This window comes from Tenrec ecaudatus, chromosome 4, assembly GCF_050624435.1.
Source record: "Tenrec ecaudatus isolate mTenEca1 chromosome 4, mTenEca1.hap1, whole genome shotgun sequence".
Taxonomy (NCBI): domain Eukaryota; kingdom Metazoa; phylum Chordata; class Mammalia; order Afrosoricida; family Tenrecidae; genus Tenrec; species Tenrec ecaudatus.
Genome location: NC_134533.1, coordinates 191,756,744 through 191,773,406, shown reverse-complemented (window position 1 = coordinate 191,773,406; position 16,663 = coordinate 191,756,744). Strand labels below are relative to the sequence as shown.

General features: G+C 40.5%; 1 protein-coding gene and 1 pseudogene across 1 annotated transcript in view; one reads left to right on the top strand and one right to left on the bottom strand.

The window, feature by feature from the left end:
- The window catches only part of KCNH8 (potassium voltage-gated channel subfamily H member 8), a 422,222-nt gene that overhangs the window by 357,763 nt on the left and 47,796 nt on the right, over positions 1-16,663 (top strand). The gene's annotated exons all lie outside the window — the stretch shown is intronic.
- Positions 15,191-16,227, bottom strand: LOC142447254 (proteasome subunit alpha type-4 pseudogene; annotated as a pseudogene).

Here is a 16,663-nt window from a genome sequence, read left to right as displayed (position 1 = left end):
TAGTGTCATTGATTAGCCCATGGTACTGTTAAAACACTAATGAGAGAGGGAGATTGAACAAGGGCAGGCTAACTATATATCACAATTCCTGGATCATTCACTTGTACAGAATAAACTTTTACGTGACTGGGTGCTCTTTGCACAAGCAATACGAGTTGGTGGTCAGGCACGACTTACAACAATTTTGACTGGCAATATCTAGCATGGATCTGCCAGAAAAATAATGCACATGTTTCTCAAATCAGTCTAGTACCACTTACCATAATCTACTTATGGATATCAACTCTGCTCTTGGAGATGTGTCAAAATATTTTCACACAGGCCCCGACAGGTAGTTGCATGAGGATATTCATGGTAGCTCTATTTGTTAGTGAGTGGAGTTACAAACAACTTGGATGCTCATGATTGGGACAGTGAGTTCAGTAAAATATGGCATATATGGGGAATTCTATGCTGCTGTGAGTAGAAATTTAGTAAATCTACATGGATCCATATTTTCTATATAAACTAAAATACCTGCAAAGAAAGCAGTTCTTACTTTTACCAGCTGTGTATAAATTGAAATACCAATAGAAAAGAATAACTAAGAAAATTTGAAGAAGAACAAAATTAGAGGACTTGAGCTATCAGATCTCAATGTATTATAAAGCTTCAGTAATGAAACCAATGAGGTATTAGGGTAAGGCTACGGAATGCCGTCTTGCCTCCAGTATACCCACCAACAAAGGGGCCTGCTTTCTCTATTCGGCCTCTGGGCTGTTGTAATTGTTCTTCTCTGTCTGCAGTGCTGTTTTCTGGGGATTCTCTGACCACCTGTCTGGAGTTTTCTTTCCCCACTGATCTTCTCCCACACGTCTATGTATCTTTGTAATAGCATTCAGCAGGAACTGAAATACTGTAACATACATTTGTCCTTATTCGTGTTCAATTTTTCCTAACTAGATGTCTGCTTTGTGAGGGCTTTGCCTGTTCAAGCCTTAACTCATAGTTAACATTTAATATATCTTCAGGGAGAGGGTGAATAAATGCCAAAAGTTTAACTTTGGGACCATAGAAGCTATGTGAAATTTTCAGAAAATGAAGAGAGTAACCTCTATTGCTAATATAAATGGATTCTACAATGAAAAGCTAAGGTAATTTAGCGTGATATCCCTTAGAAGTAACAAAGCCAAAGAGAGTATGAATAAGTAGAATTTGAAAGAACAACTAAATTGAAGAACAGCTGTTTTTTCATTCCTCTAAGTTCAGGACAAGAGGTTTCCTATAGCCATAGCAGCTACTTAAGTTGAATAATAGATATGAGTTGAGATATGGGTAATATAATTTCTCCTTGTGGTTTTATAGTAAATAGTATTAAGATGAAAGAGATCTGCCTTCAAATCTAAGCTGACTCTCCCATTTTCTGTAGATAGAGATGAGCTCTTATAGTACTAATAACCACCAGAAAGTAGAGAAGCCAGCCTGCCTACTATTCAATCATTCCAAGCTGTTATTCACCGTACTACACTTTTATTACCAGACCCATGAAACTATAAGTCTCTTGTGCAACATGTGAAATTTTCATGTGGGAAATGCCAAGACCTAGTAAAACAACTTATCCATGGTTATAAAATATCAAATGTAATACATAGTGCTGTGTCCCTTCATGCTAAACTATGAGGTATAAGGTTTGTAATGTACAAGGGGATTTCAAAATATTCCTGAGAAAAGGGAATTAAATGATAATGGAATTTTTCCATGAGTTATTTGAAGCATTCGCATAGATTATGGAATCGGGTCAAGAATTTCTAATATTCACTGGTCAGGATTATTATATTAACACTAGCATTATGGAAATATGGATGCATATCTCTGTCTGAATTTGGACTCATATCTTTAATATGCAAATGTAAATTTTTATCTCCTGTTTTATGTTTTCTAAAAGCATTTCAAATGCCAATCACAATGACAAAACATGGAATCCCCTTACACTAGTGAGTTGTGTCCACTAGAACCATTCGATCCTGGCCCATTTCTTAGTAATTATTGTTTTTATTGAGCACCATTGAGTCAGCATGGACCCATGATGAGCCTGTGTACAACGGAACAAAGCGATGCCCGTCCTGCACCAGCTTCACACGTGTCCTTATGTCAAGCCCGTGTTGAGGGCCTTCGTCCTTTCACGGCTCCTTCACTTTACCCACCTTCTCCAGTGCCTGGTCGCTCTAATAACGCGTCCACAGTACATGAGATGGAATCTCACCATACTTATCTCTAAGGAGCCTTCTGGCTATCCATCTTCCAGGACAGTTTTTTGTTTGTTCTTTTGACAGCCCCTGACTCTTCCAGCACTCTTCGCCAGCTCCATAAATCAAATGCATCGATTCTTCTTTGGTCTTCAGTACTCAGTGTCCCACTTGCACATGCGTAGGAAGCAATGGGAATACCGAGGCTTGTTCCGGGCACACCTAAGTCCTCAGAGCCTGTACTAGATCCAGGAGGTTAAAGCTCATGCTTACTCACTAAGATCAAACATGCTTGACTAAGTATTTCAAGGAATGTTTTTGATTTGCCAACATTCTTTGCCTCAATGCTTGCCTACATTACAATTTAACTCCATTCACCAATGTACTGACAAGTGAACTAGTTCTGAAGGAGGGACTTGTGTTTAAATTCAGTCTGAAATAAGATTGAGCTGTTTCAAAGCAGTGTTTTTCTCTTTTTCTTTATTTCTTTATCATAAAGAAATCGTTGTATTGGGGGTGCTTACAGCTCTAATAACAATCCATACATCAATTGTATCAAGCACATGTGTACATATCTTCCCATCACTGTTTTCTTTTTGTTTGAGCCTTTGGTATCAGCTCCTCCTGTTTTCCTCCCTTCCTCAAGAACAATTTTCTTAAAAATGATTTACTGAATATTAATAATTAAAAAATCATTTCAGACACCTAGCTTTTCAGGAATGCCATGTATGTAGGGATACATCTGCTACCACAATCTTGTGTACTATCAGAACTCAAATACTAGGTCTTTTTGAGATAATTATTCATAGAAAGTTACATGTCAAGGTATTTGCATGTTATTTTATCATGTAAACTTTCTCTGTCATTCCAGACTCAGCAAATAGTTTTGTATGTCAGCTGTGTGTTTGAAAATGCTGTCCCATAAGAAACAAAAAATACTTCCTTCAAGTATCTTGCACTATTGAAACGGTCAATATATATTTTTGCCTACCATATATTTTATAGTACATAAGATGATATTAAATATGATGGGATAGTTCTATAAATAATAACTTGGAAATTATATTTGTACCCAGCATCTCTCTTATATTTTCAAAATGTTCTCAAACTACTGGCTTTCCGTGGGTGTAGAAGTGATCGTGACAAGCACAGGCCCTCAAAGGACAAAGATGTATTTTTATTAGCATCCCCACAATCTACCATAGCATCTGTGTTCATGGTGTGAGGTAGCTAACGACTGCTATTAAGCTTCTTGCCCTTATTGACATATTGTATTGCCTTTGACTACATCAAAAGGACCCTCGGGACCTTGTAGAGGCAATTGCATGATCTCAGTGCTTCATTTCCCTTCATTGTGATTCCTTCTCTCCCCATAGTCTCTCTCTCAAAGAAGATCTCAGTAAAGGCTGAATTCCATGGGACTCTGAAGTGTCTGTTCCCCTCTAGCTTGGGGTTCCGCCTCTCTCGCCTACATTCTTATTCCAGACAGATGAAAGTTTAATAGACAATGTTATAAAACAAAAGAAAGTAGTTACTCTGACTACAAATTACAAAATAATTCTTTTTTAAAAGCCTCATCTTACTGTGGAGCTAGTGTGGCACATTGACCACCCAATATGCCCAGGAAAACTGATAAACTCTGTGAAAACTCTCTCAATTTTTTGCTCTTTTCCTCCCTTTCTTCTTCCTTCTTCTCTCCCCCTGTCGGCTTACCATCCGACTGTCCCTGCCCAAATGGTAGAAAATGACCACACACAGCCACTTCTCGACTCACAGTCCATCTGGAGCCTCTTAGGGGAGTCTAGATTCTTATGGAAGGATTCTAGTAGCTCAGCGTAGTGCAAGTACCCGCCCATGTCTCATCAATTATTATATGTGTGCTGGAGCCAGAGGACCCAAGAACTGACTACAGTGCATTTAAAAGATGGTTTCCATGGCAACTCTGTGGAGTGACAAGATGAGGCAAGAAGATCCAGGAAAGGCTTTGGTGGGCAGAGTGGTTGTTACAAAAGAAAATAAAACTAGTGACTCTATAGCTGTGGGTCTCCTCCAGGTAACCCCAACACTATAGGTTTCTACGCAATCTATGTCAGCAATATCTTCTTAGAACCAAATCTCATAGATGTGTGAAAATCAAATCATTTCTACTCCCCCCCAAAATAACTAATATACTCTGGATTCTCTGTGTTTACCCTTTGTCAATCAGATAGCATAACACACACAGTTCAGAACACATCTCAGCTGTATCTGGATATGCCCGATTGAGTTAGCAAGAGGAACAGAGAGCACTTAAGCCCCTTGTGGGGCGATGGTTGAGCGAGTTGCAGACTGCTGAGAATAAAAAGGCCACCTGCCATCCCATAAACAAGGTCTCTCCCTAGTTCCCTGGCTGCTGCCATCCTGTAGGGAACAACAGATGTTCACCTGCAATAAAGTGTTAAATTTGCATATGCACTCAAACCACAGGGTCCAATTTATGTGGATTCCTAGATAATGAAAAGCTACCTACAGCTACACCCGCCAGGAATGCTTTCCCTTTCCCTTATTACTCTGGAGCACCCAAGGTCCCACTGCATTTCTGATGATTGTTAAATTTTAGATGTACAGTGTGTACTTTTTCTAGGGTCCTTTTATTGCGTGGAGTAACCGCCTCACTCTCATGGTAAAGGTTCTATTAAAAATGATGCTTAAGCTGGTGATTGCATGATAGTTACTCTTAAGCACTTTACAAATATTAGCTTATATTATTCTAATGATGTCCTTAAAGAGGAGTTATATAAATCCATGTCATAGCTAAGACTAGTTAATCATGGAGGTTGTCTGTAGTGTAATTTCTTTTTCTTAGTGTACTTTCCTATAGAGCCAAAATGTTGTTTATGCAGTGAACCACGTGTATAAACATGGTATATTCTGTAAATGGTTTTGAACTCGCACTTTAAGCGATAAGGTCGAATCAAAGAAGAAGCAGTTCCTACAATGACATGGCCTCTTGCAACACTTGCTTTGTGACACAGATTTGAGAGTAAAGTACCATGAAGGACTCAGATAGTGCTTGACTATCAGGAAGGGTAGTGTCTGGGGTCTTAAAGGCTTGCCCTAAAACAAGGAGTCAATTAAGATGCAAGCAGTTAGTCCTTGTAGAAGAAAGCTCACCACCCTAAGTGTGATCAAAGGATGTTGAATAAAAAAACTCTGTATGAGATAAAGGGCTACATTAAAGCTTACATTCTGAGCACTAAGCTTATAGAAGAAGCCCATGGTCTATGATGGGATCCCCAGATCCATATTTGAGTCTACATGAGTTCAGCCTGCATTGATTTTTTTCCCCTGAAAATTGACCAGAAATGTAAGAAGTCTTGCCTTCCAGCAGAGTGTGTTTAAATCACAGAGTGTGGATTGCTGAGTTTCCTCGTCAGCCTAGGGAGGGGCAGTCTCACTGTCAAAAACCTGCATGAGTGCGCTCTGGATGGAAATCGTGTAAAGGACTCACGTGGTTCTGAGTTATACTCCAGCGAAGGTGATTAGTAGACACTGAACAAATTTCCTAAACTTCGAATATTCAGTAGTGCACCAGTCCCAATCATAGTCCCTTTTCCAGCTTCTGTAGTCCTGCTGCAGATGTGATAAAGTAAGCTTTATATACCAAATACAATTAGTAAAAAAAATAAGAAATGAGCCATAGCCATTTATGAAAATTCATCATGTTGTGTGCGTTGGGCATACACCATTGTCTTTATGTGCATTACTGGTCAATGTAAAATTGGGGGGAGAAAAAAGGAATCAAGTATACAACCAAGCCACAGGGAAGAATTTAGCTGTAAAACTCTGAACTTCCCCAGTAAGGAGCACTGTCTTATTCGCCGTTGTAATCCTTCTCCGAGTACTACGGTTAGTGGTACACACCTGTGCTTGACAGATGTTTCCTGGAATCCAGTCAGTTCTCTAACATACATCAATGGTCTGAGATCCAGAGAAGAGGAGGGTACTTAAACTAGAAGGAGCCTTATAGACCCTCATAAAACCTCTTCATTCGATTTCTTTTGGTTACAAGTGATGTACGCTCCACGTGACTTCCTGTGCTGGTTTGGTGCCGTCAATGTGGTGCCAACTCTGAATCCTGAAGAAGAACAGAACAAAACCCTCTCCACTCCTGGGTCTTGTGTTGTCCTAACAGTTGCTGCGGCTCTGACCCATCTTCCAGCTGCCGTGTCCAGCTAGATAAAGACCTGCCTCTTTGGGTTTGTCCCACTGGTTTACCATCCTTGAACTTCTTTTGTAGGGCTTCGCCCTTCTTGATAACTTGTCCAAAGTAGGTGAGTGGAAATCTCGCTAACCTCACTTCTAAAGAGAATTCTGATTGTACTGCCTAGACCAGAGGATGTACACTGGTACAGATAGGAACCGGAAACACAGGGAATCCAGGGCGGATGATCCCTTCAGGACCAGCGGTGTGGGTGGCAATACTGAGAGGGTAGAGGGAGGGTAGGTTGGAAAGAGGGAACCAATTACAAGGATCTACATGTGACCTCCTCCCTGGGGGGCGGACAACAGAAAAGGGGGTAAAAGGAGACATCGGACAGGGCAAGATATGACAAAATAATCATTTATAAATTATCAAGGGCTCGTGAGAGAGTAGTGAGCAGGGAGGGAGGGGAAAAATGAGGACCCGATGCCAGGGGCTTAAGTGGAGAACAAATGTTTTGAGAATGAGGGCAGTGAATGTACAGAGGTGCTTTACACAATTGATGTATGTATGGATTGTGATAAGAGTTGTAGGAACCCCTAATAAAACGATTTAAAAAAAATAAAATAAAGATAAGGAACTAAAAAAAGACAAAGTTGTTCATTCTTCTAAAAGTCTATGGCATATTCAGCATTTTTTACCAACATCAAAATTGAAATGCATTAATGCTTCTTCTTGCTTCCTTACGCATTTCCCAGCTTTCATACACCTGTAAGGTGGATGGAAAATACCTTGGCTTGGGCCAGCACATAATTGTTACATTAAAAAAGGAGCCTATGGTGACAGAATTATGCAATGCCATGTGTAATTTGACTTCACCATTGATTCAACTGATGCTGTAAGATTAAATCTTTGACAACTTTGGTCTTCCTGCTGCTTACCATGCTGCTAGGAGCCCTGGTGGCATAGTGGCTACTCGTTGGGCTGAAATGCACAGAGTTAGCAGTTCAATGCTACCAGCCCCTTCGCAGGAGAAAGGCAGGGCTTGCTACTCCTGTAAAGAGTTGCAGACTTAGAAATTCACATGGGCAGTTCTACCCTGTCCTATTGGGTTGTTATGATTTGTTGGCAATGAGCTTGGTTGTGGGTTTGGTATCATGATGTTGCTTGTTGTTTAAACAGACATAAGGAGTGGGGGGTAAAAGAAAATGTATTTACTCGCAGAACTGAAAACCTAGCAATTGGTTAGGTATACAAGGGTAACTTAGAGAGTATTGCTTCTAATGTTCAGGACTGGCTGTAATCCAAACGAAACAGGCTTACCCACGTCGCTGCGATCAGCGAATGGCTGCAAACAAGCACTCTCAGTAGCACCCTGGTTTTACTCTCCATTGGCTGCCACCAAAGAAGAAGAAGCCTTTGTAAAAGGGGTAATAACAACAGTTACTTCAAGAAAATTTGCTGGGCCAACGAAATCCAAGACAGGGAGATCGGCTCAAAGGCGGAATCTTGTTCCATTTTGTCAGACACAAGATGGTCACTCGAGTTTACTATGAAGTTTTAAGAAAATTGAAAAGTGTCCTGAGGAGCAAAAGGCCAGGAAAGCTGCTTTTGTTGTTGTTGTTGTACAATTGTGACATCTAGCTGTTCATTCTTTGAGTATAGCAAAGGTTCTCCGACCTTATTTATGAACAAGGAAATTTACTTATATTGCTTCATTTAATTTTCAAACTCCTATCGTCCCTGAGTGTTTGGTTTATCTTTTTACATTACAGATAAAGAAGCTAGAGGTGTGAGTGATGCAGTATCTAACATGACTGAATTTGTTTAAATTTGGTTGGAAGACCATACTCCATGCACCCTATGGCATTGATAATGTCCCTTCAGACATCTTTGGTTCCCAAACCTCCAAGAGAATTGTAAAGAAAAACAATAGACATCCCTATAAGCGTCTCCAGCAGTGTAAATGGAAGAGTGCAGAATTATTGGGGGAAGTTGGAGAGATGAAAGCCTAATCTTCAGAAGGGTGCAGAACGAGATGGAGGATAGTTTGAGAAACAATAGTTTCACATTGTTTTTTATAAAAGCTCCCACCATTGTGGAACCTCTTGACTTATCATTCTGTATCAACTAAGTTACAGATCCTAAGTGTGTTAGAATATTCTGATTACTTAGAGAGGAGTTTCATGTGTGGATAAAATTTGGCATAGACCACATCAATGATGTGCTTCTAATAAGATTCAGCTTTTAAAACGATGCATTAAATGTCATTAGGCTTCAATTTATTTTGGCAACCGAATATTTTGATATTGCACGTACTAATGCTATAGAGTAACTAAAACAAAACAAATAAACAACAGCAAAAACATCCCTAATTGCCGTCTCACCAATTTAAACTCCCAGCAACCCCACAGGCTGCGGAAAGCCTGATGGGAGCAGATGGTCTCCCCTTTCTCCTAAGGTGAGATTGGTAACCTTAAGATCAGTGTGTCAAACCTACCAGTCGCTCCTCTGGAGAAAGTTGAGACTATCTGGTGCCCTAAAAATTTAGAGATTCCAACAACTCAGCAGTTGGTTAGCTATATACAAGTTGAAGTTCAAAAGTATTGTTACTAAATAGATTTTATTATAGGATAACTAGGAGTTGAAATCAATTGGATGACAATGGGGGAGTGTTTGTTTATGAGCAAGGAAATTTATTTACATTGCTTCATTTAATTTTTGAACTCTCTTACCATCTCCAGGTGTTCCGCCGATCCTTTTGCTTGCCAGACAAAGGCACCAGGTGTGTGAGTGATGCGCGACCTGACGTGACGACATTAGTTAAAAATCCCAGTGATGTCACATCAGACTTCTGGACAAACAGCACACACTTGTCCACTGAAGCATTTTGCACCAAGTCATTTTTCTAAAGTAGGCTGATCTCCTTAGGCATTCTGGCCTATAGTTGAAGCAATTTTGAGAATAAGATTCAATCTGATCTTCTTAACCTTCATTTTATTACTGTTATATCTCTTCAGAACCCCCCTATGGTAGCTACATATTTCAGGAATGACATCCTATGAACAGAAGAACAATGAAGGCAGCATTCAACTTGTCCTTTCCCCTCACAATGGTGCTGCCATTTGCATATACATCCGTTCATTTATTAAATAACCCTGTAGTCAGGAAGCACGATGGAGAATATCTTCCTGCTCCAAGTATGTGTTTTCCAGTCTGCTCTGCACATCACTGTACTTCATGTTGAAGAGTAAACTTGCAAAAATCTACACAATTATTTCAGGTGTGCAAAATAGCATTTACACTTGTTTCCAGAGACTATTTTGTTCTTAGGAGAAGTTGTAAATCTTAGTAATAAAAAAATATTCTCTTTGAGGTGTGAATATATCACATTTTTCCCAAATATAAACGCTTGTTATTTTCTGTAAGTATACACACAGAGACATTCGATAGAGGGACTGAACACGCATGTGCGAGAAGCAGTGCTTTGGACATTTAGTCTTTGTTTCTTATTCTCATTCACCCTGCGAACACGTACTTTGGATATGTGAGGGGTTTTTTAAAAACATCATTTTATTCTGTTTTGTTCAAGAATTCAGTCTCCTGAGACTTGTTAGCATGATCCTGAGTGTTTTAATGCCGGAACAGCTTCCTTGTTGGTGCCGTGCCTACCTAATAATGTCACATAAGCCATCCTTGGGCAGGGGTGACAATTCTTCGCTTGGCCCTCTCATCCCAAACCCAGGTGGAACTGGTACAGCATAGACTCCATGAGTAGTATGATTAAAGCTCTTATAAATGAGCTGAGTTGTTGAAAATGAAATTAAAATGAAAAACAAGTTACAAAATCCCAGGATAAACATCTTGAATAGTGCTTTTCCCAGCAAAGTTCCCCCAAAGGGTACAGACAGCAGAAACGAGGCCATACGGGTGAAGCCATCTACTGACCCTCTAGCACAGACTGTGCTCAGCAGGGAGATCCTGAGGGCAGCCTTTGATCAGATGTGAGGCATCTCTTTGCAGCCCAATATTCCGGAGTACTTGGAGTACCTTCTAATTGTAAATTGGCAGGCCGACATGTGGTAGTGCTGGCAGCTCTATGCGGGTGGTGTGGAAGGGGTGGGGACCCAGGAAGATGCGTTTCTGTGACTGACGGGGATTGGGATTTAAAGGATTTGGGTCCTGTGTCGTTGAGAAACTTCCCGATGGAAGAATATTCTGAGATGAACATCTGCATAAGGCTAAGCTCTTAGTGCGGTGGTAATCCCACTGTGAAGACGGAAGTCTTTGGAAGCAGAGCATATGGTGACCAATCTGTGTCATAATTAGTCCTCCAATCTTCCTGGTGCTCATGAAGCATATTTATAGTCCACGTTGTACCACTTGTATTTTTCTTTGAGACTATTAATCACCCTTCCATGCTGCTGAGACAAAAATGCTATCATCATAGATGGAGGGGATGGGGCAGCATTTTGCCCCCCAAAAACAATAAATGGAGAGCCAGAAATTTTAGGCTCCAGATTCAATATATATACATATTAGTTGACTGGTTCTATGACTTGGAACAGATTGCCTTCCTTAGGTAAGCTTCCAGTTTTTATCTGCGGACCAGATGATCCCTAAATGACTTTATCAGTTGGGTCAAACTAAATGCTATAAGCAAGTGACCCCAAGTCTTTGTGGCTTCATGCTGGTGTTCAGACGGTAACTTTCACCTGATTCACAAACCCAGGCTCCTCCAATTTGGTGGGGATTCCATCCTCTGGGTCTCAAAGTCACCTGGAACTCAGTACCTACCTACATTGTGTGCACCCAGTAGGTAGCTAAGGGGAGAATGTGAAAGTGCCTCTGGGATCACCACATAGCCCCGCCTACAAATGGCGTAGATCTCTTCTGCTCACATTCCATGGGTTACACTTAGTCACGTGGTTTAGACAAATTCGAGGCGTCGGAAATTTCACCAAGCAATGCGTCAGAGGAAGTAAATCTGAGATGCAGTTCCTATTGGCTTTATCTTTTTATTGTTATTATTGCAATTGAAGCAAGGTTTTAAACAATGTGAAGGCATTCAACTTAATGATAATATTTGGGATTGCTCCCTGTGTGTAGATGTATATACGTGCATGTACTTATTTTTTTTAATCATTTTATTGGAGGCTTGTACAATTCTTATCTCAATCCATACGTACATCCACTGTGTCATGCACATTTGTACATTTGTTGTCATCATCATTCTCAAGACATTTGCTTTCTTCTTAAGCCCTTGGTATCAGCTCCTCATTTTTCCTCTCCTTCCCCCACCCTCCCTCCCTCACGAACCCTTGATAATTTATAAATATTACTATTTTTTCATGTCTTACACTGTCCAATGTCTCCCTTCACCCACTTTTCTGTTGTCCATTCCTCAGGGCGGGAGTTATATGTAGATCATTGTGATTGGTTCCCCCTTGCTCCCCCCACTTTCCCCTTACCCTCCTGGTATCTCTATTCTCATTATTGGTCCTGAAGGGGTTATCTGTCCTGGATTCTGTATCTTTCCAGCTCTTATCTGGACCAGTGTACATGCTTTGGTCTAGCCGGATTTGTAAGGTAGAATTGAGGTCATGATAGTGGGAGGGGGGAGCATTAAAGAACTAGAGGAAATCTGTGTGCTTCATAGTTGCTACACTGCACCCTGACTGGCTCGTCTCCTCCCCACAACCCTTCTGTAAGGGGATGTCCAGTTGCCTACAGATGGGTTTTGGGTCCCCACTGCGCACTCCCCCTCCTTCACAATGGTATGATTTTTTTTGTTCTTTGATGCCTGAAACCTGATCTTATCGATACCTGTGATCACACAGGCTGGTGTGCTTCTTCCATGTGGGCTTGGTTGCTGCATGTACTTATTTTATTATGATGGTTTGCTTTCCCTTTAAATGGGAGCATGTGCACCAGGAAACCTATAAGGGGCATATATGATGTTATTTAGTGTTGTAGGGGAAAATGCCAACAATAGCAAGTAAGTGTCATTCGCTGGATAATGAGTGTGCCCTCGTTGTAAGAAAGCTTGACCTGTAAGAATCGAATCTATCGGTCTCATTGATACATTGGAGGTTTTTCATATTTCAAAGAACTCTTGAATTTCTCGAGACAATTTACCAGAGGCTCCCTTTGATTCGTTTACGAAAAAGAAGTATGTGCTTGTTTAGAATTTTTAAATGCGTTAACTCTCAAGGAAGGATCAGCAGGAGGAGAAACTTACAGAGTGGCTGGGTGGAGCCGGTGCAAAAGAGAAACCAGGCCTCTGAAGCCCAATCGGAAATGATGAGGGAACTATCTTTTCTCTGTGGGACTCTGCTAACAACATTTGGGGAGCAGCTTTAATATGTGGGGAATGGTGTTCCAATGTCCTGCTACCAGACACAACACAACTAAGACCAGAGCTATTTCTCCGAGGAATGCAAGGAGTTGTTTGCTAGTGGCTCTCCACAACCCCCAAGAAACAGCTTACTTGCACAGTGTGATCCAGTAGATTAGAAAATCGAAGGGCAGGAAGTGGGTCGCACACTTGTGCATAGTCATGTAGTGAACCTCTTCTTCCAAGAAAGCCACCGGTTCATAATATTTAACTGTCATGAAATGATCATGTTAAAATGGTGATACTTGCTTGATCTGTAAAGAATTGTACAGAATGACTGCATTGATTATTTTTAAATCTATAAATAGCTCAATAGAATAAATAGTTCTTACTATAATCATAGCAGCCCTAAACTAAAACATTATGCCTGTTCTCAATGGACACACCCTCATCACTGTCCACACAGTTACAAAGAGAAGCTAATACGGGATATCACTGAGATTCCCCCAAACTTGGAAGTGGTCACTTTTTGATGTGGTAATGCTTAAAGTCTGTTCACAGAGTATAAATTCAGAATTTCAGGAAAGAAGTTATCACCTATCTCTCCTCCCCAGCAACATTTCCCTTATTTGGCTCACTGTTTATTTTCACAGGGTAAAGAAAGGCCTGACCTACAATGAGAGCTTGGGCTTAAAGTATTCATAAAATTTAAAAAGAGAAGGAGAAGGAGAAAATTAACACTATAATAGACATAACTAGAGAATGATCTCCTCCTCGCCCACATCAGAAATAAGAATATTATCGGGAAAGTGACCCGGAGAAGAAGGCTAGATGTAAGGCAGTCATCGTTTAACCACGGCAGGCTTCTTGTTCTGGCAAGTTGTTTGTGGGGGACCATTCTTGTGGGAGTCAAACTACAAAATAATAAGCATTCTGTCCTAAATGTCCATAGTTTGTAATCACATTGCAGACACACACAAAGAACTGGCTTTAGTCCATATATAATTCGTCACTGGATCCCTCGATGGCCCCAAAATGTGTATTTGGCTATTAAGCTAAAGGTTGACTGCTCAAACCCACCAAGTAGCATCATTGGAGAAAGTCCTAGGCTTGGACTTCTGGGAAAGGGGATCCCTTGAAAATCCTAGGGAGCACAGCAGCCTGGTCTCTATTTACTGGGGTCATGATAAGTTGGGGGTCAACTGAATAGCAACTAACAACACAATGTAATCAATAAAATCCTGCCTTAAGGGTTCCATATGAACTTTGAGTACAATAAAACTGTTCCAAGTGAAGTCCAGCCTCACATTTTCGGTGAGACTCTTCCTCTTTGGAAAATATTGATTATTTGGTTTAATTCCTAATGCTATCGTCAAAATTATTCTTTATTCTTCAGTTTCAGAGACCTCTGTACTTTTAGAAGGCATGAACTTGATCATCTATAGATGGACATTCCATTCCACTTGTGACCTATTATCAGATCTCATCTTAGTTTCTATGACTAAATGAGCTTAGGCCAAGGCCCTGTGGTTCAGGGAAGCAAAGTAGCACATTCCAGTTTTCTGGTACATATAGTATCTTCAATATATAATCCACTACCATTGAGCCGATTCCAACACGTAATGACCCTATATAGGGTTTCTGAAGCTGTACATGTTAATCTTCAGGATCAGAGCTGTTCAACATTTGTATGCTACAGTATAAAATTGACAGTGGACTTTGTAAGCGGCAAATTAGGCATTTCACATTAACTTTAAAAGTGCTGCCAGGAACTGTGATGCTTACACGGCTCACACTACAACTGAACCTCTTTCTTAAGCAACCTAGTTTAGAACTGAGGACTCGGCGTGAATCCTAAAAATCGTATAAAACCGGCTATTGTGTTTCCTTACAATTGCACAGCAGCTGGTTTTGCAAGTTAACCCAGAACCATTGTGCCCTAATCAGAAGCGGGTCATTGGGTGGGGGGCATGGGATCTCGGCTCAACAGAATGAGTTTGAACTGTGCAAATTCTCTGAGCATAGATTACTCTGAACCCCAAATCATTGATTTGGTACAAAGCTCCTTAAGCCTGAAATGTTTATTCTGTGAGATGTCGCTGTTCAGAGGCTTCTTGGTAGTTCTTTTACATGATAGTGTTTTCCTCTTTCTCCTTCCTGGAATGATTTGAGCGACTTATTTATAACCCTCCCTCTCTTAAAATCAATTACCATTTCCCAAATTTTAAAAACACTGCAACAAGGATTCTTTGTGAATTTTCTTTCATTTTCAAAGCCCTGTGATTTGTGTGTTTGAATTCAGAATTAGGAAGTCAAGGTGATGTTTATTTGTGTATAGCTCTAGTGTCTCCCTGACTGTTAACACACAGGGACATTAGGAAATGAATTAATTTATTATATAAGCAGATAAAAGGGTTGAGAAAGAAGAAAAAACATGATCAAGTCTTTTTTTTTTAACTCTTCCAAGTTTTATTTAAAAAGAAAGAAATCATGTAAGCTATCCATGAAGACCAACAATCATCATTGGCTTAACATTATCAACTGAACATAAAGGACAAGGACCGCACGTCCTGGCTCCTCTTGTAAGTGTTTTTAAGAGTCACACCTTTCTCAGTGGGAACATTAGGGCGTTTGCTCCAAGTGGTGCCCAACATGGAGTTACAGAATCTATTTACCTTTTCCCTTCTGCTCCCTTTCCTTCTTCTCCCGCTCGGCTTTAGCTTCTTCTTCCTCGTGTTTTTTGATCAATTGCTCCACCTCCTTTTGTTTGAGGACTCGGATGACTGTCTTTCCATTCTCTCTTGTTAGAGTGGTGATTTCCACTTTCTCAGCAGAAAGTTTACTAACGTCCATGGTCTTGTTCAGCACCTTGATTGCTAAAGCAAGTGCAGACTTCAAGCTCATCTCACCTTCTTTGTAGTCTTGCTTTAACATTGACACAGCTGCAGCACTATTATTTCCAATGCACGTGGCTTTCCATCCTCCGTAATTCCCACTCGGGTCGCTCTGATAGAGCTGAAAGCCGTAGTGTTTATCCCAGCCAATGTAGAGCAACGACACTCCGAAGGGATGCTTTCCTCCAAACTGTGTGTAAGCCTGCTTGATGTCACACAGCGCTGTAACCAACTGCTCACAAGGAATTGGCTCCTGATATTGTAGTAAATACCTTTGAGCGATGAGTCGGAGTTCATTAGTGAGAACATTAGCATCAGAAGTTATGCCGGCCACACTACAAGCCATGTCCTCGTTGAGTTTATAAATCTTCTCGGATAAAAAGACTTCATCGAGAAGCTTGTGGATAGTCCATCTCTCTGCTGCAAGCAGAACTCCATCGTTCGCCAAAATTCCCAGACAGGTGCCTGCATGTCCAATTGCTTCCATGGCATATTCAACTTGGTACAGGCGACCTTCTGGAGAAAATATTGTGGTCCTCGAGTCATATCTTCGAGACATGCTTCCTGTTTTTTATAGAACGCCAGCGTGAAGACCGATCAAGTCTTTTTATATAAAGTAATGCACCTAGTGTAGTATTATGTAGCGAAAAATGTGTTGATGGCATAAAAATGACAGTTCTTCTAACAGAAGAACAATTTGGGGAAAACAGGTGTTAATGATTTTATGGTCCATTTGTTGAGGATTTCTACATGTGCCGGGGCTTCAGAAAGTTCATGGGAAAACAGAACTGAAAGATAATGACATTTTTCCAATATCTTTTTGAAGCCCTCGATGTATTAATGTTGAGCAAGCCTGTCTGTGTAAATGTTTAGCTAGATAACCATAACCAAGCTAGACAGTCGATGTAAATTGTCATAATACCTTGCTCTCTACCAACTCAACTGAAAGAAAGCTTTCTACGTAATCAACATCTACTAATGTGTATTTCTTTATGCCAGACATTGAAGTGTAGGAAATGGCTTG